The sequence below is a fragment of the Phasianus colchicus genome, chromosome 12 (assembly GCF_987193195.1).
Source record: "Phasianus colchicus chromosome 12, bPhaCol1.hap1.1, whole genome shotgun sequence".
NCBI lineage: Eukaryota > Metazoa > Chordata > Aves > Galliformes > Phasianidae > Phasianus > Phasianus colchicus.
In genome coordinates, this window is record NC_143447.1 from 875,363 (window position 1) to 900,301 (window position 24,939).

General features: G+C 49.4%; 2 non-coding genes across 2 annotated transcripts; both read right to left on the bottom strand.

The window, feature by feature from the left end:
• Positions 1-17,498: 17,498 nt before the first annotated feature.
• Positions 17,499-17,570, bottom strand: TRNAG-UCC (transfer RNA glycine (anticodon UCC)). The gene has a single exon. It is a non-coding gene; the product is annotated as a tRNA-Gly (tRNA).
• Positions 17,571-24,564: 6,994 nt separating this feature from the next.
• Positions 24,565-24,636, bottom strand: TRNAQ-CUG (transfer RNA glutamine (anticodon CUG)). The gene has a single exon. It is a non-coding gene; the product is annotated as a tRNA-Gln (tRNA).
• Between the last annotated feature and the right edge of the window lie 303 nt (positions 24,637-24,939).

The following is a 24,939-nucleotide window of genomic DNA, read 5'->3' on the forward strand; positions in this document are numbered from 1 at the left end:
ACTGAAGGGGAAGCACTGCTGATTTGAGCTGTGCTCTCTAGGAGGAAGGGAAGAATAACGCAGCTGCTTGACCAGCAACTCTACTCATCAGTGTCAAAGCTGTGCTCACAGACAGAGAGCTGTGTCCTGCTCCTCCTAGTGCCTGCAGCAGCCCTCCCTTCACTCTCCATGTAGCTTCTGGCAGTCATCTCAGTCCTCCAATGCAAACACCTGTGAGAAATGCCCCAGCTGTGCTTCTAGATACTACAAGACATCACTGAACAACCCTCTGGATCCCAGATAAGGGCCTGCCAAAAATGATCAGTGTAATTGTCATCCTTCCATGAAATTGATAGGTGCTCTAATTGACCAGGTTTGATCAGCACTTCCACCTCACTCCCCAAAGTCCTGCATCCCTCTTCTCTCTGAGAAGAGTCTCAGGGCAGGAAGGTAAATCAGGGGCAGAGGCAGGGATGGAACAGTCCACCTCTTGCATTTCAAAGCACAAAGTAACATAGCATCAGCCTCCCAGAGCACCTGTCTGTCATCATGATGTTGAAAAGATGGGAACACCCCTGAACTGCAGGCACACATGAGTCACACAGCTATAGAAGGTATTGGAAATGATGTCCTGGTGTCAAGCATGCCAGGAATTTCTAGGAACCTCCACAAGTCATTCCTCCCAGAGTGTTGCTTTCCTCATTAAAGACATTACTGAAGGGCTTTGAAGCATTCCTGAAACAAGAGGTATTTTAGAAAGTCCAGCACTGCTTCCATTGAAAGACTACCTTTTTGTGACTAGTGCAGATCCTATGTCACTTGGCTTGGCTTGGAGAGGAGGACTTTTGGGTATGATGCACTCCAACCCAGTGTATGATGAAAGCTCACCCGGGTGAGGTTTCTCTGCTGGATCACCGGGAACAGCTGCTTGGCACTGCCCGGTCCAGGCCTGTGTGCGTCCCCTCTTCCTGACAGCACTACTTGATGACTGTGGAGAAGTAAATGCGAGCCGGTGTCAGAAATGGGGAAGAAAGCCAAACTGGAGAAGCAAGGAAAGGTGAAGATCATGTGGAGCGTGTTTAGTGTGCGTTCCCTGGGATGATCAGAGGCCTGGTACTCTGGCCCTGTGCGCATAGTGTGACATCGTGATGCAGAGCCTGAGAGACCAGGGTTTTCTTAGCTGCAAGGCAAAACTTTCTATCTGTGGGGATGAAAGAGCAGTCTTCCAGTGCCTAAAAAAGAGGACGGAGTTGGCAGGAGGAGGTCATCTTGCCTCGTTTGCATCCTGAAGAGCTGGACAGGCCACGGCAGCTACTCCAGGAACATCAGACCAGACAGAGGAAGTGTTTACAGCCCAAAAGGTAGAGCTCTTGTGATGCATCTTGGACGTTCATGACAATCCTTCATGGGAGCAACCAAAGGAGCTCTCAGCAAGTAAGGGCTCTGCACATGTCAGCATCTTGTGGGATGTGGGACTCAAGGTACACGTGTAATCTACCCCGGAATCCCTTCCATTGACTCCGGAGCCCGGGGGAAATGAAAAGACAAAACTTGGCCTGCATGGGTGTCAGGTGGCCTGTTCACGGGGAACCAGAATGCTTCCTTCTGTGCCGCTTTGGGCCCAGCAGGCTGGCAAGTGAGGGGTTTGCATCACAAAAGGCTGTTGGAAGGCTGTGCGTGTCTTGAAGAGTCTGGAGAGTGAAGGGGGAATGGCTAGAGATGTATCCGAGTGCTGTGGAGTGACTGAGCTCCAGTGGCAGTGGGCAAGAGGCGTGTGTGCAGCCCACGCTGCAGAGGCGGGTCACAAACGGTACTGTTTGTGAGAACTGCAGCTTCATGGAGGGAGGCTGAGTGCAAGGCACCTCAGGAGGTCCATTGCTAGTTTAAGAAAGAGTTACACGCATGGCTAGTCCAAAGTGAGGGCACACTGCTCAGTGTGTGGCCTTGTTGAAACCGCAGTTTGATAATGCAGGCATGCAGATTCCTAAACTTCTTTGGAATCTTGCTTTGTGCTGTCTTTGTGAATTTCTCGTGGTCCTCAAGCAGCCCATTAAGTCTTTGTTTAGCGCTGTAATGGCCAGGGAGGAGATGACGGTGGAGCAGATGGATCTGGACTGAAGGAGGCTGCAGGCCGTGCAGAGCCTGCACGGGAGCAGACTCTGGGCCAGAACTGCAGCCCTTGGAGAGAGAAGCTCGTGGATGAGCACTGGACCCTGCAGGAGCTGCCACCCACGGGACACACTTTCTGCTGCATTCATTTCCTAAAGGAGAGCACCCTGTTGTATGGACACATCCTGGAGCAGTTCTTGAAAAATTGCAGACTGAAGATTGCATTATAGACAGATGTGACCTCCACATACCCCGTTCCTCTGCAGCGCATTGTGGGATGATGAAGAAGAGGACAGGTGGGAGAAGAGGGATGTTGTTTTTTGTTTCCTTTCATTTCTGGATACGTTAGTCTGCTTTTAATAATAGGCAACAGATTACATTAATCTGAGTCTGTTCTCCTCATAACAGTCGTCAGTGATGGACCTCCATGTTTTTGTCTCAACCCTGGGGTGTATTTTTAGCGTAGCTTCAGCGAGGGCTGCAGAAAGCACCAACTTGTGAACAGATGGTCCTCACCGTTAACGCTTAAAGGAGGGCATCTGACAGCACTGGGTTCCCACGGATCTTCCCTGAGGCGCTGGGGCTTTGCTGGCTGAGCTGTTCCCAGCCCTTGCACACAGAGAGATGGTCTATCCGAAAGTTGCCCTCAGTGTGAGACAACGAGGGTTGTGTATGCTGTATTCTCCGCTTCTGGAGAAGAAGAGGAAGGCGAAAATTTCATGTGGTGGAGATGATGGATTCTGGCAACTCTTTTATTCTGCCCAATGTACTTACCGGTGTGCGGTAAAGAAGGAGGAGGCTCCTCAGTGCCTTCTTTCAGTTCCGTGTCTTTTCCTTACCTGGGGATGGACTCGCTGCCATGGGAGAGGGCAGGGACTCCCTCCTCAGTTTCCAAAGATAAGAGGTAAGCTGATGGCAATGGGCACTGCTTTTCTTTGCTGCATGAATGGGTAATGGAGGCCGGAAGAAAATAAAGCAGACAAGTCTCCAGCTATGCCACACAAAGCTTTTAATGAGAAGGAAACAGAGTGTCACAATACAGATGGGAAGAAAATTGTTTGCAGTCTACAGAGAGGTAGAGGCAACGATCCATCCGTATCTGGGATGCGTTCTCCAAATGGGATGATCCATTGGCTTCAGCAGATGAAAGTGCTGGGCGGGCGACGCAGACACAGCCCGGAGCCCCCCAGGCCAAGAGAGCCCCCAGAAGAGATGGGAACGCCCGCGGAGCTGAGGGAGCTGCCAACAGCAGCTGACAGAGAGGATCCCACGGCTGTGCTCTGAGGGAAGGAGGTGAGGATGGGGCCCGGCAGGGTCACCACCACGGGGGAGGCCTGGATGGCCACAGTCGAGTCAGCGCAGCGGGCGACACATGGCTCACTGCAGCTGCTTGCCAGTGGGGTTGGGCCAGAGGCACCGCAGGGGGACGGGACGCAGGGTCTGCAGCACGACATCTCTCGATGAGGGAGGCAAAGCTGAAACACAGAGCAGGGAGGGAACACGGCCCCAAAAATCAGTCAGTCTTTGTTTTCTGCTGCTCTCTCACCCACAGCCCTTGCTTCACTCCGGCTCTCTTTTCAGTTCCATGCTCTGAAAGAGAGCGCAGCAGATTGTGCTAACACAGATAATAGCTGTGCCATTTCATGTGCGGGCTCCATTGGAAAGACTGGCAGCAAATCTGTGATTTACTTGGGGTGCTTGTTGCACCAGGACAAGCTGCTGTGTTTCGTGGTGCAGTAGCCTAGAAAATATTGCTGTGATTGTTACAGTACAAGGAGGCTGAGATGAAAAGATGTCACAGCGATCTCCAGTTAAAAAAAAAATGCACAATATCCCTCACTCCTCCTGCCATCCTCACTGTGTCCTCTAAGTTACACCACACATGATGTCTCACCCAGTTTTTGGAAAGGATAGTCAAGAGAGGAAAGACTGATCATACCCCCTCTGAAAAAAATGAAAATCAAGGCAACGAAGATAGCCCAGGATGCACTTGGCTATTTGCTCAGTGCCACCTGCTGCAGGCAATGACTCTGGAATACTCATACATCCTTGCACTGGCCCCCTTAATGTGACCTTCATTGAAAGATCCCACTTCTTCCCACCTCTACACATCCGCCACTCTTCCTCAGGAAAAGAGTCCACAGTCCTGAAACATTTGGATTGCCATGCCATATACCAGTACCAAACTGAGGAGCTAGCATGACAGCAGTCAAGCCCACAGGGAGAGTCTGAGTGAAGGGAGGCTTACCTCGTTCTGGAGGAAAAAGGAGGGAAGCAAAGACGATGCTGAGCCTGCTGCAGCATGGGCTTTTATGCTGTGTTCCTGAGGTACGTGAGGACAGAAACATTCCATGGTCACGAAGCATCAAAACAGCTAGCGGTTGGTGACTGCAAAGACCTTGCTAGTAATTAATACCTCGCTTCTTTCATCTAAAGTGTTTTGCTGCAGATTCATACTGCACAAACCATCAGAATAGTTCATCTGTATTCCTGTGTCCGAAGGCCAATTACTTGAGTTGGAATTCTCCATTTAGGTTTCCAGGGTTTCAATTGGATTTCCATCATAGAAATGTCATTTGTAGCATTACTCCGTTCCTGGTGAGCATGGCCACCAGTCACAGTGAACGTCAGCCATGAAGGACACCAGTGGTTAGCTCTCAAGTGCTTCCAGTGCCAGCTCTCAGGCTAAATCTGTGAGACATTTCTCCCTGTGCGTCATCAGAGATGTGCTGTAGACGGTGGTGTAAGTTCCATCAAAACATCAGGATGGCATGATTGCAGATGGGAAAAGAGGCCCAGATGAACAGGGATGAGGCAGGGATGCAGGCTGCAGTGAAGACTAGGATGGCATTGCCTGTACTCAGAATGCACTTACACAAAATGCATTGTCTTTTCACTTGTTTTTTTACAAAAGAGAAGGCAATAAAGGCAGATATATTACAAGGAAGAGCAGAGCTGAGAGTGAAATGCTTCTCTCACAAGATTGCTGACTGGGAATGTCTATAGCCATGTCACATGTTCCCTGTCATTTCTGAAGCATTCCTTGGAGAATGTCCTCATGCTTTTACCAACAAGAAGTGCATGGCCAACTGTTTCAGTAAAATTCTGTGATGATGTGTTCACCTCTGAAATGCCCTGCGTGCAGGCAATATGGAAGTAGCGCTATGAGACTTTTCTCCTTATGGGCAATCAGAGACATGCAGGAGCTTGTGGGATAAGTTCAGGCAGAACACCAAGACTGTACACTCCCCAAATGACACAGTAGACCCATATCTCCATGTTTGTTTTCAAACTCAGTGGCATGGAATGAGTGCTTTTAACTCAAGGGAAGTGTCCTGTAAGCAGCACTGAAGGCTTCGAGTGTTTCCAACACATGCTAATGACTTTTATGCCCAAAGAGATGGTAATGAAAACAAGGAAGAGTATTTTCTACAGTTAGGCACTTCTCTCTCAATTGGTTCCTGACTGGAATGTTCGCAGCCATCCTCCTCAGTGTCTTGAATGTGTTGTCCTGCTTCTTCTAACCAGGTAACAGAGCTCAGATTGTGAAGTGGAGAAGCTCCTGGCAATCACCAAATCTTGCTGTGGAAATGTGATCAAAGTAATGCTGGCATCCTACTCTGAACCTGAACCACACTAACACTGACCTGCTTTGCTCAGCACATTCACCTCATTGACCAAAGTCCTGCATGGCCTCCTTTTGAGGAGAGGCTCAGAGCAGGAGACAGTGCCGGAAGGCTCTTCTTAGAGGGCTTAGCATAGACCAGCCCACTCCATGCATTTCCAAGTTCAAAGTGACATAGCATCAGCCTCCCAGAGCACCTGTCTGTCATCACAGTGTGGAAGAGTTGGGAAAAACCCTGAACTGCAGGCACACATGAGTCACACAGCTGTGGAAAGCGGTGGAAAAGGTGTCCTGGCCTCAGGCTCCTAGTGTCATTCCTCCCAAAGTGCTCCTTTCCTCATCAAGGCCATTTCTAAAGTGCTTTTCATCTTTCCTGGTGCTTCTACACATTCTTTTTCTGCTGTTGTCACGGGGTTGACAGGGGACACAGGCCCCGGGAAGAAGAAAAAAAGGAAGGGGAATGAATGGTTTGCTGCGAGCCGGCCGGCCCCGGACCGCATGCGCTCCTGGAGAGGGGGAAGGGCAGAGAGCTAGCAGATAGATAGTTTTAACCAAGAGAAAATACAATGGCAACGATCTGAGGAGGAACAGTAATTTACTGAATTTAAGTAAATTAAAGAAAACGAGAGAGACAAAAGGATCCAAAATGCCAGTCAAACCACAATAATGCGAGGGAAAGCACGTGCTTTTCTCTGCGGTGAGCTGAGACAGCTGAGCCGGGGCCAGAGGGAGAGAGGCAGATGCACCGGTCCTGTCTGGAGCTCCACCCCACTGCCTCTGCCCACCAGCTCCTCCGGGGATGCCGCCCCCTCCCCTCCCATCAGGATACTCAAAGAGTCCACAAAAGACAGTAAATGGAACCAGAACATTAACTCGTTAACTCCCAATGGTCTACACGATGTTCTGATGTGGAATACTGACAACAAAATTCACCAAATCACAACAGCTGTCTTTCAAGGCAATGTCTTTGTGTGGCTGGTGCAAAGCCTACCTTACACATGCTGGATTGGAAATGACTTTTGCAGATGATCCACTCAACCCTGTGTGTGTGTTGCAGGCTCACTTAGATGAGGTGTCTGTGTGGCACACATCATCCATTCTAGATCTTGCCTAGCGCAAGGAGCTCTCAGATCAGTCCTGCCCTTAACTTTTTACTTTTATTTTTCCACCTGACTAGTTCAGCTATTGACTTCTTTTGTGAGGTAAGAAGCATGTATCCACCAAATAGAAACACTTCAATTTGAGAATGGAATGTTGTGCTGGACTCCGCAACATGCAATGGCTCTCCCATCTGACTTTCCTAGAGCCACAAGTTGGACACCAGGAAGTGGCAGTGAGGATGAAACTAGTAGTGTTGAGCAATTCCTAGGGTTGTGGGCATGGGGTAAGGTCTTGGGTGTGAAGGGAATTAAATAGCAGAATTCGGAATGAAGCCACCCTCCAGGACTGGCCGGGAAAGTTCTGTTGGAGCTGACTTTTCCTCTTCATTCCATCATTTCTTCCCAGAAGAGCTTCCCAGTCACTGCCACACAAGTGAAATGCAGAACCAGTGGTGTTCAGTGCACATATCCAGCTCTTTGTGTTGCCATGGAGCACAGTCAGACCCTTTGGCTCACGGAGATCACACTTAGAACCAGGTGTGGGTTTTCACACCTAGATGAAACAACAGAGCTCAGAATGGGAGAATGGATATCTTTGGGTATCATCATATGGACCATGGGGATGTGTGCATTCAAACCATCCTGTCTAACAAAAAAGCCATGAGCACAGGCATTTCTGAAATGATCCTATACTGAACTCCATGTCTTCACTGGAACAGAGTGGGAGTGTCTCATGAGCAGCAAACCTTTACACAACTGGTTTGTCTGTAGTGAATAACCATCACCAACCAAAAACACACACAGGGACATTTGATCTCAAAGTCTAATTCTGATTTTCACAGGAAATCACAGGCTTTTACTTAAAACGGTAATAACTGCAAAGCAAAACAAAACAAAACCCACAAACAAGTAAACAAGCAAACAGAAAAATCTCACAAACCCAAACCATAAAACACAACAAAGTAAACCAGAGATTGGAAGGCAGAGTGCAGGAATGTAATTCAGCCTCCAGCACAGAGCAGGGCTGACTGCCAAGATAGGGGTTGGTTGCTTGGAGCTCTGCCCATATGACCAAAGCTGTAGATGGAGAATCCATGTGTCACTGAGGAAAAAAACCAAACCAAACCAAACCAAAACAAAACAAAAAACACTCTGTGAGAATCCTTCTTTATTTTTTGGCTCAAAGCTTGCTTCCTGAGGTTTTTCTTGTGATAAGACTCTGATTGATTTGCTGAGGAGGCAAGTGATGGGTGCTACTGTGTGACAACTGACATCACTTTGTAGACATTTGAAAGCCCCTTTCTCCAGAGCTGCTTGCCTCCAGAAGAGGGTGCTCAGGAGTGTTTACTAGTGGAAGATCTGGCCTGTGACTAAATAGCTCCAGCTTGGTATGGGAAAATTGGGGAATTATACCATTGTGTCCTGTGAAAAACAGACTGCAGGTGGACATCTCTGCTCCTTCATATTTGCTGGCAAGGCCTGGAAACAAAGGAGTTTTTGCTGAGATCCCAGAACCAGAAGCTGCCACTTCAAGGAGAGCTGACTCAACCACTCTGGATTTGAGCTGTCACTCCAAAGAGAGCTGACTCAACCACTTTGGAACCATTGAAAAGGGGCCATCATTGCCATGGTCACCGTTGTCATCGTCATCGTCCTCAACAGAACAACAATGTCCGACAACCCAACACTACTGAAGATCAATCCATGCTGGATCCAATCCATGGTGGTGACTATCTCCCTCTTGTTTCCTATAAAGACTCCTTGCTTCTTCTTTCCTATCTTTTCTATTGCTCTCCTTCCCTTCCCCCTTACACTAATTCATAGTAGCGCCTGTCCTCCCCTTCCCCATCTCCCTAATTAAGATCTGTAATAAATTGGTCAGACCAAAATTTGAACAGTTCTTAATCTCACGCTGGGTATACAGATATTAAAAGAACCTCCTCTCCCTCCTATAAATTGGAGCGGGGCATACTCTCATTGAGATTTTTAGTTTCCTGGTACTGTATGCCTTCAGTCTCATCTTCCTTTGAGTGTCTCCAACCAGAAACTACTGGTAACCACTCACCAAACCATGCATCAGACACTGGAAGCCCGTGAGCCCCCTTGTCATCTCTCCTCTAGTCTTTTTAAGACACCCTGATATCTGAACATTTCCCAGCCTATGTCTGTCTGTCCCTTCTTCCTGAAAACACCATTTGCAGTACTTTTTCTCCAAGAGAAGGAGATTTTGTGGGAAGTATTCAGATGAGTCTAAAAAAAGAGGATCAGTTTAGGCAAGCCATTTGCTGGCTGCAAAAGCAATATCAAATAATGCAGAATGTGAGTTTAAGAATGAAAAGTGTCAGTGGTTTGGCCACAGGATCACTTCATTGGCCCTTCCTTGTCCCTCTTGGCTTGAGTGAGGGCATTTCCTGAGCTGAGCTTTTTCCACTCTTTCCCCGGGAATTAAGTGGGGTGTGTAGGCTGCAGAGCAGAGCTCACAAAGGAACATGTATACTTCATGGAAGGAATCAAATTGTCAGCAAGTGATAGCTTTGCACATGCCAGTGTGCAGGGGTTAAAGGCATAAACCTACTGTTCCTCTGAATCCCTTATTTTCTCTACACAGCACAGAGGAAATGAAAAGACAAACACTTGGCCTGTAGTGCTATTGTGTGGCTTATTTCTAAGGGAACAAGAGTGATTCTTTCCACCCTGTGGTCCAGCATGCTGGCAGTGAGAGCTCTGCCACATGAACCCTTGAGACTGTACCCCTCTCAAGGAATCAGTGCATGGGAACAGGGCTGGAGCCAGGGAGAGATAACAGAGGACGTGGCAAGTGCTGAGGAATGACTGAGCTCCAGTGCCAGTGGAGAAGAGGCTTATGTGCAGACCATGCTGCAGAGGAAAGAGTAGAGCGCAGCTGCTTCTGAGACTTGTGGCTTCATGGAAGGAGCTTGAGTAGAAGAAATCTCAGGAAGTTGGCTTGTTAGTCCAAGAACCAGTTACCCAGACTTCTTTGGGCACCTACTCAGTGTTTCAGCTTTCTTTAAGAAAGTCTCTGAGCATCCTTGTAAGTCTTCATTTAACATGGCTAGCCTTGCTAAAGCCAGGAGCCTGGCCATGCAGCAAGGTTGAAGGGAGGCAAGGACAGATGACTTGCAGGAGATGCAAGGGACCCTGGCAGAAGAGATTTTCTGTGTTGGTCAGGAACCAAATCCATGTTAACTGCTTTGACAGCAGCTGTGCTCACCATTCCACCAATATATCAGCGTCCTTTTCTGTGATGGGAGTGGTTATGCATATTATCAGACTATGCCAACAAACTGATATCAAATGGCTGCTGAACAGTAACACTAGTAGCAGTTCCCAGCCTGGAAACTGCTAGCCTTGGAATTTGGCCAGTTAATCTGTCTTGAGAATTGGGAGAAACTGTGACTAATGCTGGTGTCTTTGAAGAAGATACCTGAGAAAAAAAGCTATTCTGAAGAAAAGGACAACAGAGGAAACTGAGGACAAACTTAGAATCTAAAAGAGTAGATGCATGCTCAGGAAGTGGGAATTGGCAACTTCAGTAGCCTGTTCATGCTGAAACATGCCTCTTGCCCACTGCCACTGGAGCTCAGTCACTCCACAGCACTCGGATACATCTCTAGCCATTCCCCCTTCACTCTCCAGACTCTTCAAGACACGCACAGCCTTCCAACAGCCTTTTGTGATGCAAACCCCTCACTTGCCAGCCTGCTGGGCCCAAAGCGGCACAGAAGGAAGCATTCTGGTTCCCCGTGAACAGGCCACCTGACACCCTTGCAGGCCAAGTTTTGTCTTTTCATTTCCCCCGGGCTCCGGAGTCAATGGAAGGGATTCTGGGGTAGATTACACATGTACCTTGAGTCCCACATCCCACAAGATGCTGACATGTGCAGAGCCCTTACTTGCTGAGAGCTCCTTTGGTTGCTCCCATGAAGGATTGTCATGAACGTCCAAGATGCATCACAAGAGCTCTACCTTTGGGCTGTAAACACTTCCTCTGTCTGGTCTGATGTACCTGGAGTAGCTGCCGTGGCCTGTCCAGCTCTTCAGGATGCAAGCGAGGCAAGATGACCTCCTCCTGCCAACTCCGTCCTCTTTTTTAGGCACTGGAAGACTGCTCTTTCATCCCCACTGATAGAAAGTTTTGCCTTGCAGCTAAGAAAACCCCAGTCTCTCAGGCTCTGCGTCACGATGTCACACTATGCGCACAGGGCCAGAGTACCAGGCCTCTGATCATCCCAGGGAACGCACACTAAACACACTCCACATGATCTTCACCTTTCCTTGCTTCTCCAGTTTGGCTTTCTTCCCCATTTCTGACACCGGCTCACATTTACTTCTCCACAGTCATCAAGTAGTGCTGTCAGGAAGAGGGGACGCACACAGGCCTGGACCGGGCAGTGCCAAGCAGCTGTTCCCGGTGATCCAGCAGAGAAACCTCACCCGGCTGAGCTTTCATCATACACTGGGTTGGAGTGCATCATACCCAAAAGTCCTCCTCTCCAAGCCAAGCCAAGTGACATAGGATCTGCACCAGTCACAACAAGGCAGTGCTTTCGAAGGAAGCGGCAACAGACATTCCACTTGTTTCAGGAATGCTTCAAAGCCCTTCAGTAATGTCCATGATGAGGAAAGTGGCACTTGGGAGGCCTGCTATTCCTGGCATGCCTGAGGCCAGGACACCTCTTCCACTGCTTTCCACAGCCGCGTGACTCATGTGTGCCTGCGGTTCAGGGTTTTTCCCAACTCTTCCCCATCATGATGACAGGCAGGTGCTCTGGGATGCTGATGCTATGTCACTTTGAACTTGGAAATGCATGGAGTGGACTCCCAGCCCTGAGCCTCTCTTCAAAAGGAGGCCATGCAGGACTGTGGTCAATGAGAGTAATGTGTCGCAGAGCAAAGGCAGGTTAATTTGAGTATGGGTCAGTTTTAGGGAAGGACGCCGGCATTACATTGATCTCACTCCCACAGCCAGATTTGGTGAGTGCCAACAGCTTTTCCACTACCCAGACTGAGATCAGTTCCTGCTTGGAGTAAGTGGGACAACATGGGCAAGTCACCAAGGAAGATGGCTGTGGACATTCTTCCTGTCAAGAGCCCCATGAAAGAGAAGAGCATGACTCTCCCCTCTACTCGCCATCACACTGAATATGACCACATGGCCCACCGTCGTTACAAAGAGATACAAGAATGAGGAGTGTACAAACTCTGCCTATCCTCTGCCTGCAAGAGGCAAGAAACCTTTGGAACACCACGGAACATGGATGGCTACAGACATCCTAGTTGCAACCCACTCTAGCTAGCATTTCCTCTAGCTCCAAACATTTTTTCCATGCCGTTGAGCTTGAAAACATCCATGGGCACGTGGGTCTTATTTCTCCTTTGGGACTGTACGATCTCCACGTTCTGTCTGAACATATTGCACCACCTCCTGCATGTCTCTGATTGCCCACAAGGAGAAAAGTCTCATAGCCTTACTTTCAGATTGCCTGCACGCAGACCATTTCAGAGGTGAATTCTCGCATACGTCATCACTGAATCCCACTGCGGCCGGTGGCGGAGCACATCTGCTTGGAAAAAGCATGAGGACATCATCAAGCTCCCAAGGAATGATGCTAAAGAGTTGACAGGAAACATGTGGCAGTGGTATAGACATCCCAGCCAGCAACCTCTACAGAGAAGAGTGTCTCGCTCCCAGTTCTACTCTCCCTTATTATGAATCTGCCTTCACTGCCATTACTTTAGCATATTGCAAAGTAACAGACAGTTTCCGTAAGCGCATGTTGAGTTTAAGCAGTATCTTTGTGGTCTTCACTGCCTCTGCCGCATCCCTGTTCATCTGGGCCTCTTTTCCCATCTGCAATCATGCCATCCTGATGTTTTGAAGGAACTTACACCACCGTCTACAGCACATCTCTGATGATGCACAGGGAGAAATGTCCTCTGTTGGAAGGCTGTGCCTGTCCTGAAGAGTCTGGAGAGTTGAAGGGGGAATGGCTAGAGATGCATCCGAGTGCTGTGGAGTGACTGAGCTCCAGTGGCAGTGGGCAAGAGCCGTGTGTGCAGCCCATGCTGCAGAGGCGGGTCTCAAAAGGTACTGTTTGTGAGAACTGCAGCTTCATGGAGGGAGGCTGAGTGCAAGGCACCTCAGGAGGTCCATTGCTAGTTTAAGAAAGAGTTACAAGCATGGATAGTCCAAAGTGAGGGCACACTGCTCAGTGGTTTCCACAGTTTCCACAGCTGTGTGACTCATGTGTGCCTGCAGTTCAGGGTTTTTCCCAACTCTTCCACACTGTGATGACAGACAGGTGCTCTGGGAGGCTGATGCTATGTCACTTTGAACTTGGAAATGCATGGAGTGGGCTGGTCTATGCTAAGCCCTCTAAGAAGAGCCTTCCGGCACTGTCTCCTGCTCTGAGCCTCTCCTCAAAAGGAGGCCATGCAGGACTTTGGTCAATGAGGTGAATGTGCTGAGCAAAGCAGGTCAGTGTTAGTGTGGTTCAGGTTCAGAGTAGGATGCCAGCATTACTTTGATCACATTTCCACAGCAAGATTTGGTGATTGCCAGGAGCTTCTCCACTTCACAATCTGAGCTCTGTTACCTGGTTAGAAGAAGCAGGACAACACATTCAAGACACTGAGGAGGATGGCTGCGAACATTCCAGTCAGGAACCAATTGAGAGAGAAGTGCCTAACTGTAGAAAATACTCTTCCTTGTTTTCATTACCATCTCTTTGGGCATAAAAGTCATTAGCATGTGTTGGAAACACTCGAAGCCTTCAGTGCTGCTTACAGGACACTTCCCTTGAGTTAAAAGCACTCATTCCATGCCACTGAGTTTGAAAACAAACATGGAGATATGGGTCTACTGTGTCATTTGGGGAGTGTACAGTCTTGGTGTTCTGCCTGAACTTATCCCACAAGCTCCTGCATGTCTCTGATTGCCCATAAGGAGAAAAGTCTCATAGCGCTACTTCCATATTGCCTGCACGCAGGGCATTTCAGAGGTGAACACATCATCACAGAATTTTACTGAAACAGTTGGCCATGCACTTCTTGTTGGTAAAAGCATGAGGACATTCTCCAAGGAATGCTTCAGAAATGACAGGGAACATGTGACATGGCTATAGACATTCCCAGTCAGCAATCTTGTGAGAGAAGCATTTCACTCTCAGCTCTGCTCTTCCTTGTAATATATCTGCCTTTATTGCCTTCTCTTTTGTAAAAAAACAAGTGAAAAGACAATGCATTTTGTGTAAGTGCATTCTGAGTACAGGCAATGCCATCCTAGTCTTCACTGCAGCCTGCATCCCTGCCTCATCCCTGTTCATCTGGGCCTCTTTTCCCATCTGCAATCATGCCATCCTGATGTTTTGATGGAACTTACACCACCGTCTACAGCACATCTCTGATGACGCACAGGGAGAAATGTCTCACAGATTTAGCCTGAGAGCTGGCACTGGAAGCACTTGAGAGCTAACCACTGGTGTCCTTCATGGCTGACGTTCACTGTGACTGGTGGCCATGCTCACCAGGAACGGAGTAATGCTACAAATGACATTTCTATGATGGAAATCCAATTGAAACCCTGGAAACCTAAATGGAGAATTCCAACTCAAGTAATTGGCCTTCGGACACAGGAATACAGATGAACTATTCTGATGGTTTGTGCAGTATGAATCTGCAGCAAAACACTTTAGATGAAAGAAGCGAGGTATTAATTACTAGCAAGGTCTTTGCAGTCACCAACCGCTAGCTGTTTTGATGCTTCGTGACCATGGAATGTTTCTGTCCTCACGTACCTCAGGAACACAGCATAAAAGCCCATGCTGCAGCAGGCTCAGCATCGTCTTTGCTTCCCTCCTTTTTCCTCCAGAACGAGGTAAGCCTCCCTTCACTCAGACTCTCCCTGTGGGCTTGACTGCTGTCATGCTAGCTCCTCAGTTTGGTACTGGTATATGGCATGGCAATCCAAATGTTTCAGGACTGTGGACTCTTTTCCTGAGGAAGAGTGGCGGATGTGTAGAGGTGGGAAGAAGTGGGATCTTTCAATGAAGGTCACATTAAGGGGGCCAGTGCAAGGATGTATGAGTATTCCAGAGTCATTGCCTGCAGCAGGTGGCACTGAGCAAATAGCCAAGTGCATCCTGGGCTATCTTCGTTGCCTTGATTTTCATTTTTTTCAGAGGGGGTATGATCAGTCTTTCCTCTCTTGACTATCCTTTCCAAAAACTGGGTGAGACATCATGTGTGGTGTAACTTAGAGGACACAGTGAGGATGGCAGGAGGAGTGAGGGATATTGTGCATTTTTTTTTTAACTGGAGATCGCTGTGACATCTTTTCATCTCAGCCTCCTTGTACTGTAACAATCACAGCAATATTTTCTAGGCTACTGCACCACGAAACACAGCAGCTTGTCCTGGTGCAACAAGCACCCCAAGTAAATCACAGATTTGCTGCCAGTCTTTCCAATGGAGCCCGCACATGAAATGGCACAGCTATTATCTGTGTTAGCACAATCTGCTGCGCTCTCTTTCAGAGCATGGAACTGAAAAGAGAGCCGGAGTGAAGCAAGGGCTGTGGGTGAGAGAGCAGCAGAAAACAAAGACTGACTGATTTTTGGGGCCGTGTTCCCTCCCTGCTCTGTGTTTCAGCTTTGCCTCCCTCATCGAGAGATGTCGTGCTGCAGACCCTGCGTCCCGTCCCCCTGCGGTGCCTCTGGCCCAACCCCACTGGCAAGCAGCTGCAGTGAGCCATGTGTCGCCCGCTGCGCTGACTCGACTGTGGCCATCCAGGCCTCCCCCGTGGTGGTGACCCTGCCGGGCCCCATCCTCACCTCCTTCCCTCAGAGCACAGCCGTGGGATCCTCTCTGTCAGCTGCTGTTGGCAGCTCCCTCAGCTCCGCGGGCGTTCCCATCTCTTCTGGGGGCTCTCTTGGCCTGGGGGGCTCCGGGCTGTGTCTGCCTCGCCCGCCCAGCACTTTCATCTGCTGAAGCCAATGGATCATCCCATTTGGAGAACGCATCCCAGATATGGATGTGTCATTCTCTTTATCTCCGCTTAGACTGAAAACACGTTTCTTCCTCTCTGTACGGCGCCACTTTATGTTTTCGTTCTCATTAAAGACTTTATGCTGCATATCTTGGGACTCGTGATTTGTTTTCCTCTTGCAACATTTTGGCAACTGCTCTGCAACAGAAGCCATCCTGAGCTTCTCTCTTCTCTTTGGAAACAGAGGAGGGAGAACATTCCTTGTCCTGTGGCCACAAGGCCATCCCCAGGCAAAATAAGAAGAGGTCCCGCAGAGAACACTGCCAAGAGCAATCGTTCTGCGATTCAGAGACTCTTATAAAAGGAGACGTTGGGAGAGCAGGGATTCATTTGCACAGAGAAGAAAAAGCTCAAGGCGAATCTTATCCATGTGTTCATTCCTTCATGTAGCTTCCCTTTACATGCTGCCTGGCCACTATCAGGTCTCCCTGGAGCCTTCTCCTCTCTGGGCTGTACAGCCCCAGCTCTCTCAGCCTCTCCTCATACGGAGGTGCTCCATCCCTTTAATCACTTCTGTGACCCTCCTCTGGAAGAGCTCCAACAGCTCCACATCTCTCCTGTGCTGAGGACTCCCCATCTGGACGCAGCACTCCAAGTGAGGTCTGACAGCACAGTACCCAGCAGAGGGGCAGGATCTTCTCCGTTTCCCTGCTGGCCACACTGCTTGGACCAGGATATTGGCTTCCTGGTCTGCAAGGATACATTGCTGGCTCATGTCCAGCTGCAGCCACACACCAGTATGCCCAAGTCCTTTTGGTTAGGGCTGCTTTCAATCCTTTCATCCCTCAGCTTGTGTTAGTAGGAGGGGTTTCCTCGATCCAGGTGCAAGTCCTTGCATGTGGCTTTGTTGGACGTCATGAGGTTCTCCTGGACCTCAGGACACAAACCTGATCTTCTTTCACAACCGGAGAAATGCTTCCGGTTTGCCTCCCAATCCCCTCTTTCTCAACCACTCTGACTAAATGCTGCTGATTGCAGCAAATGAGGGTGCCTCACATCCTTCTTTGCATGAACACTGCTACATACGTGGCCAGAAATATTCAGAATGTTTCCAGAATGCTAAGGCCTTGGCACAGTATGGTACTGGCTATGTTCACACAGGGATGCTGAGACTTGCAATCCTGATAATGGTTGTGCAAAAGAGTATGTCAAACCCAGTTACACTGTGTTGCAGGATCTGTTGCCAAGCACGAGTTCTACTGAGGAAATAATACTGTGCTCTGCAGATAGAGCGTGATACAAGTATCAGCATCCCTTCCAAAGAAGAAGAAACTGTTGCTTTGGCCAGCCAGCATGGAGAGATGGAAAGTGTGGAGGAGGATGGAGAGAACGTTCTATTCACTCGAGGCAGGGTGAATTCAGATCAGACAGACAGGTCTCTGGGCCTTTGACCCAGAGGACAGACCTCCCCCAACTGTCCTCAGCATCACCCTCACGTGGGTGTCCTGGGAAAGAAACCCCGCAGCACTGGGGCTCTGAGGAGGGGAATGGATGTTTTGATGTCCCAGGGCAGCTGGTACTCAACTGCAGGGCGAGAAAGATGGCCTCCTGGGGAGCAGGAGGAGCTGCGCAGGTGCAGCAGGGCACAATTTAGATGCCAGCAGAAGAAAAGCTGGTGTGCGTTGGCCGGGAATCGAACCCGGGTCAACTGCTTGGAAGGCAGCTATGCTCACCACTATACCACCAACGCAGCTGCCTGCAACCTTCCTCATGCTCCTCCAGCTCACAGACTCCACATCCTCCTCCTTCCAGCCCTCTGCATGTGCACTTCCTCCGTCTGCTGCAACTTCTCTCTCATTCTGCCTTTCCAACAGGTATTGTACAAATTCCACCCTACTGGGAAGCTACAGCACCAAAGAAGCACAACACAAGTATGACATGGAGCAAACAGGGAAGTGCTTTCCCTTCCCTCTCAACAATGGGGGCAATCTGTTCACAGGATTTCTCTAGGACCTTTACTCCTCAATGGCCCTTTCTCACAGAATCACAGAATCAGTGGGGCTGCAAGGCATCTCTGGAGATCTCCACGTCTAAGCACCCAATTACAGCAACTTCCCTAGAGTAGGCTGTGCAGGAAAGCATCCAGATGGGTTTTAAAAATCTCCAGAGAAGCAGACGGCACAGCCTCTCCCAGCAGCGTGTTCCAGGTGCTCTGTCATTGTCAGAGTAATGAAGTTCTTTCCCATGTTCAATTGGAAATTCCGGTCTTCCACCGCCCCCAGTCATTTCTGTAGAACTCTGTGGATTCTCTCTGGTAGTCCCCCATCTTTCTTAAGTGGGACGCACAGAACTGCATGCCAGATGTGGCCTCACCAGAGCAGAGCAGATGGGGAAGACAACTTCCTTCGACCTGCTCACCATCCCCCCTTTAATGTGCCCTCTCGTCAGCATGCCCAAACTTTGCTAAAAGCCAGCGTAGCATTCTGGTGTGTCAGCCATTCCTCCCAGCTTTGTGTCATCAGCAAACTTGATGAGGATGCAATCTATCCTTCCTCCAGGCCGTTGATGAATATGTGAAACAGGAACTGGACCAAGTAACAACCAGTGGGTAACAAGGCTAGCTACCAGCGTCCAACTAGCCTCTGTGTCCCTGATCCCAGCCCTCTGAGCTCTTCAGTGTGCCAGTGTCATTACGGTGTCAAATGTGGGGAAGTCTCTGGACTCTCAGGACACGCTAGAGACATAACAGCACACCAATGTGGTTAAAAGCTATTAGTCTGCTTTATTGTTAAGCACTACTCTATTTACACATGTTAACAGAGCATTCTGCAAAACGCTCTTTAACTGTTCACACAGGCGCTTGGCCAATCAGAGCTGTGAGATGTTCTTTCTTCTTCTGAAGGTGTCCTTGGTTCTCATGCCGCTTATCTTGCTCCGCAGCTGCTGCTCCGTGCAGCTCCCCCTGCTCCACCGCTGCTGCTCTGAACATTTTTTTCTTACATTCCCACACGGTGTGAACACTGCCTGTGGAGAAAAGAGAACTGCATCCCACATAGTTGGCAGGATTCAAACCTGCATGGAGAATCCCAACAGATTTCTAGTCCAGCACCTTTGCCACCTGGCCACAACAACCTGCTCCAGCCATCTCTACCTGGATCATTCCATGCCCTGGGCAATAACAACCAGCTCCAAAAGATTCTAGAAGAGAAGCAGCACTCAAAACCCTGACCCCAGGGAGTGCAGGATGATCCCACTGCTTCCAAGTAAGTATTAGGTGCTTTCAAATCCTATTTTGCCTGCAAGAAATTCAAAAGATCATGACATCTCTCATTGTTTCAGAAAGGAAATGTATTATCGCAAGCAAATTTCTATTCCTTCCACTTGAGCAGACAATTCCTGTTGCCAAATCCCATCTTGTTAGCATGCATGCTCAATTTTCAGACTGTCACCCTTTCAGATGGTAAGTTATTCCTCAAGTTCTTCAGTTACCTTTATCAATGGTATCTTCAGGATAGCTCTGGCTCTCAGGTGCGTTTTTCAAGGATGCCAGCTGCATTTCTCAAGGTTGCCCTGATTCCCAGCTTAGGTTCCCAGGCCAAGTTCCAAAGGTTAGCAGTTCCCAGCCTCAGCTACTACTTCTGTTACTGTGCAACAGTCATTAGATGTCAGCACTTTCCCATCCTTGCCAGATATTCCACAACAAGCCCCACCAAAGGGCAGAAGGCCGGTGTGTTGGCGGTATGGTGGTGAGCACAGCTGCCTTCCAAGCAACTAACGACGGTTTGGTTCCTAACCAAGACAAACTTTCATTCTGCCAGGCTGTGGGGTGCCTTGCACCTCCTGCAGGCTGAGTGTCCTGCTCCAAACCAGCCCAGCTTCCCCCCAGAAGACCAGCTGACCTGGGCATTTGAGACACTACCCTCACCTCTGCTCAGCATTGCTGCCCCACCTGGCCCCATGGGACACCTCCCAGACCTGCAGACAGAGGCCTGACTGTAACAAGGCCAGTCCTGGAAAACAAAGACGTAACGGGCAGTTGTTGGCCATTAAGAATTTCCCAACAAGAGCCGAAGCACTCAGCCTCTACCCAAGGGAAATATGGGACACGCCAAGCTTGGCTATCAAATTCCAGTTTCAACAGGGTCAGGGACTGAGCAGTCTGCCCTCCCTTTGTGTGGAGCCCTCCGTGGAGCAGATGCTTGGACTAGCACCTGGCCCAAGGGGGTTGTGGAGCAGAGCCGTCCCCAGCCAGCCTGCTCAACCCCACGCAGAGCAAAAGGGAGAACGCTTGTCCAACCAGGAAGCAGACATAGGGCAGTCCTGCAGGCCAAGCCTAAGAGGCTGCATCCCTGGGAGTCACGGCCTCAATTCCCATTCCTGACATCCTCCTCTCTCTTGCCCTCTGCCAGAATACAGGGGCAAACCTTCAGGCCAAGCCCCTCCTCTTGTTCATAATTCACTGCGGGCTCTGCACTCCATCCTGTACACTTCCCATGTCCCACCCTGTGGGAGGGCTCACACCACAGAAAACATCCTTTCCCAATTCCAGGGAAACAGGGCAGTGCTGAGGACATGCAATGACTCAGCCCGCAACAACACGACAACTACAAAAACCATGTGGTTGACCTTCTTTAACATTCTGCAGATGTTGCACAGCCCTCTGGATTCCAGGTAAGGTCCTGCCAAAAATGAGCCCCAATTGTCATTAGTTCAAAGGCCTCCCACCAAACAGCAGAACTTCTTCAGGCTGGGTGAAAGAAGGCAAGGGGTCTGGAGGACTTCCACTGTGTATTCTACAGAAGGTAGTGGCTGCTACTATCCATCCTGTTTTGGTGAATTCAGTGCAGGGCTTTATCAGAAATGCCTTTCCTAACTCACTTCTCCCCATTGTCCGTATGATGACACTTCCAAGACAACCCATTCTATCTCTCGTTCTGAGCTCTGTTGCTCCATCTGGGTGTGAAAACACACACCTGTTTCTAGGTTTGATCCCTGTGGGAACGTAAGAAAAAACTGCACGGAGCAGCAGCTGCGGAGCAAGATAAGCGGCATGAGAACCAAGGACACCTTCAGAAGAAGAAAGAACATCTCACGGCTCTGATTGGCTAAGCACCTGTGTGAACGGTTAAAGAGTGTTTTGCAGAATGCTCTGTTAACATGTATAAATGGAGTAGTGCTTAACAATAAAGCAGACTAATAGCCTTTAACCACATTGGTGTGCTGTTATGTCTCTAGCGCGTCCTGAGAGTCCAGAGACTTCCCCACAGATCCCCACAAGCCCAAGTGTCTGAGTGTGTGCTCCATTTATCAGAGCGCATACAAGGCAATGCCACCTACTCTGTGTATCACTTGCATGTGTGTTCCTGTTGTGGTTTCGTGATTTTTTTGTTATCAGTATTCCACATCAGAACATCATGTGGACCAGTGGGAGTTAACGAGTTAATGTTCTGGTTCCGTTTACTGTTTTGAACTCTTTGAGCATCCTGATGGGAGGGGAGGGGGCGGCATCCCCGGAGGAGCTGGCAGGAAGAGGAAGTGGGGTGGACCTGCGGACAGGACCCGGAGCAGCTGCCTCTCCCTGTCTGGCCCGGCTCAGCCGTCTCAGCTCACCATGGAGAAAACACGTGCTTTCCCTCGCACTATCATGGTTTGACTCCCATTTTTTGATACTCTTGTCTCTCTCGTTTTGTTTGATTTAGTTAGATTACCTTTCCTCCTCAGATCGTTGCCATTCTGTTTTCTTTTTGTTAAAACTATCTGCTAGCTCTCTGCCCTTCCCCCTCTCCTGGAGCGCATGTGGCCCGGGGCTGGCTGGGTCGCGGCAAACCGTCTATACCTTTTTTTTCCTCTCTTCTTCCCGGTGCCTGTGCCCCCTATCACGGACTTATATCTAAGGATAACCCATGACAGTCCTCAGAAAGCTCTCCTTGACGGACTTACTGGAAGGAGGAGGAGAAATCTGTCCCAGCACATCTTTCCCTTACAGTCCTGGATGTAGAAAGGAAGAAGGCTTCATTTCCAATTCTGCTGTCTCCTTCCCCTCCATTTACAGTGCTTATTCCACAGCCCTAGAAGCTTCTCAGCAACACTGCTGGTGACATTTCTTGCAGGTGTGGGAAGGTCATCAGAGAGAGCCCCAGGTTACTTGTGGTGTCCGACACATCAGCCCCTTCTCAGGTGGAGGAGTTCCAATTTGGTGGCCACGTGCCTCTTACCTCACAAAAGCAGCCAATAAGTAAACCAGTCAGCACTGAAGGAGTGGGGTGCAGTTAGGGCCACGACTTACACGAAAACTCCATGTAGTGGGTGAGATCTACAAAGGATGATGTGTCCCACCGAGAAACCTTGTCTAGGCGTGCCTATAACACACAGTGGGTTAGACTAGATCATCTCCAAAGGCCCTTTCCAATACAACATGAGTGACTCAAGGTTCTGGACCATCCATGAAAAGGCAATGCTTTGAATGGCAGAAGGACCAGAATGAGTAAAAGCGCACATTATTTTGTGAATGGCGCACAGAACTTTAGAAATGACCTTGGTGAGGAAAGCAGTGCTGAATGTGGCAGAAATGAGTCCAGAAGCTCTGCACTCCACAGCTACGTGACTTGTGCGTGCCTGCACTTCAGGGTTTTCCCCAACTCTTCCACAACACAATGACTGAGAGGTGCTCTGGGAGGCTAATCCCCTGTGCCTTTGTACTTTGAAATGCACGGAATGGGATCTGTGGCCCACAACAAAGAGCCTTCAAGGTTTGGCTCCCTGCCCTCTTCCCCTCCTCAAAAGTAGGCCATTAAGGCCTCTGGACAGTGGGATCAATGTGCTGAGCAAAACAGGTCAGTTTGAGTGGGGGTCGATTTTGTGGAAGGACGCAAAAGGTATCCCTTTGATCTCACTTCTGTACCAAGATTTGATGGCTTCCAACAGCTTCTGCACTGCGCAACCTAAGAGCTCCCTTCCCAGGCTGAATGAAGCATAACAAACATGGTCAGTTACACCAAGGAACATGGCTGTAGACATCCATCTCAGGAAACTCATGAGAGAGAAGAAGAGCAAAGAGCCTCCAGGGTATGCGACAACACTGCCCTGTGCTCCTGCTCAAAAGAAGGCATCCTAGGCCTCTGGCTTGTGGGATGAACGTGCAGAGGAAAACAGATCAATCTGAGTGTGGGTCAAACTGAGGGAATGATGCGGACATCTGATAGATCACACACTTCTCCGCCCATGCCTTACACTTTACTACTCTATGTATAGAATCTGTATACATAACCGTGAGTGTGATGTGCATAGGAAATCTGTTCATGGCTCGAACTGCTGCCTACTAGAGGAGACCAAGATTTGAAGGCTTCTAATAGAATCTCCGCCAAGCAAAACAGGGCAATCCACCTGTGGGTCACCGTCAGGGAATGATGCAGCCATTCCTTCAATCACACTCTCCACTTGGGCCTGACTCTTAACCCTACTAATACTTGCATATAATCTGTCCACATAAAATGCTGAATGTGGAAAATACCCTCACGGCTCTAAATCCTGCCTACTGGAAGACACTGGGTCTTCCCACTTGGCTTTTGGACACCTGGGGACAGATGAATTAATCTGATGTCAGACAGTGTGATTCAGGAGCTAAACATTTCAGAAGAAAGAAGAATGGTCTTAACTACCCAGCATGTGTCTACAAGCAGCTCCCTCAGCTCCGCGGGCGTTCCCATCTCTTCTGGGGGCTGCCTTGGTCTGGGGGGCTCCGGGCTGTGTCTGCCTCGCCCGCCCACCACTTTCATCTGCTGAAGCCAATGGATCATCCCATTTGGAGAACCCATCCCAGATATGGATGGATCGTTCTCTCAACCTCCCAGGAAACTGAAAACACGTTTCTTCCTCTCTGTACTGAGACACTTTATTTTTTCCTTCTCATTAAAGTCTTTTGCCACATAGCTTGGGACTTGTGACCTCGTTTCCTCCTAACGTCGTTGGTCACCTGCTCTGATAAGAAAAGCAGTGCCCACTGCCCTCAGCTTACCTCTTGTCACTGGAAACAGAGGAGGGAGAACCTGCCCTCTCCCCTGGCAGCGAGTTCATCCCCAGGTAAGGGAAAGACAACATGTCCTGCTGTGGCCACTCCAAGTCTCAACCACTCTGTGCTTCTGTGATGTGTTCTAACAGGAGAGGCAGGAAGAGCAGGGAATGCTTTGTGTGGAGGACAGAAGGCTCAGGGGGCATCCCGTCCATGTGTTTAACACCTGCAGAGGAAGGGTGGCAGGAAAAGGCAGCCTCTACTCAGTGGCACCCCTGTGAGAGAACAAAAAGCCATGCACATCAGTGGGAATCCTCATGTTCCGTGAAGATGGACAAGGATGGGAATGAGCTTTCCAGGGATGCTAAGGAGTCTGTCTCATTGGAATAAGCAATATACTCCCAGGCATGGCTCTGAACAGCCTCCTCTTCTCGACCATGCCGTGAGCAGGCTTTGGACTGCAGGGTCTGCACCTCAGCTGCTGTGGGATACAGTGACCTGCTGGTTTCCCTCGCAAGGGAGCGGCCATCAGTCAGAAGGCAACAAAGAAGCGTCAGGGCCTGAGCTCACTAAGCTAGGCAGCTGCGGAGGGACCATGTCAGGGGAAGGCCATTGCATGCGTAAAAGCACAGAGAAGGAAGGACGGCAAGAAGGATGTCGGGAATGCATTAATTAGTTCGGTTTCAGGCTTAGGTGAAAGTCAGCTGTGGGCAATGGTTTGGGAGCCCAAAAGTAGAGGTCCCACTGAGATTTGAACTCAGATCGCTGGATTCAGAGTCCAGAGTGCTCACCTTTACACCATGGGACCAGCTGCACACCTGCTCTATGCCCTCTCAGCAACAGAACGGACAGACAAGAGGCTTCAGCAGAACACTGAGCTGGCAGGAAGAAACAACACACCTTCTCATCGGTCCCGCAACATGCAATGGCTGCCTCTGATGGCACTCAAGAGAACACTCTCCTGAGGTTCACTCTTAATCCTGGAAGCCAATCAGCAAAGCCCACCACTCTCATGCCTCAGAGTTCTTTCCTATGCCTTGGCTACTGACACGACTGCATGCAGATGCGTAACCTCGTTCCACAGCAACATAATATACCAGCAGACAGCAAA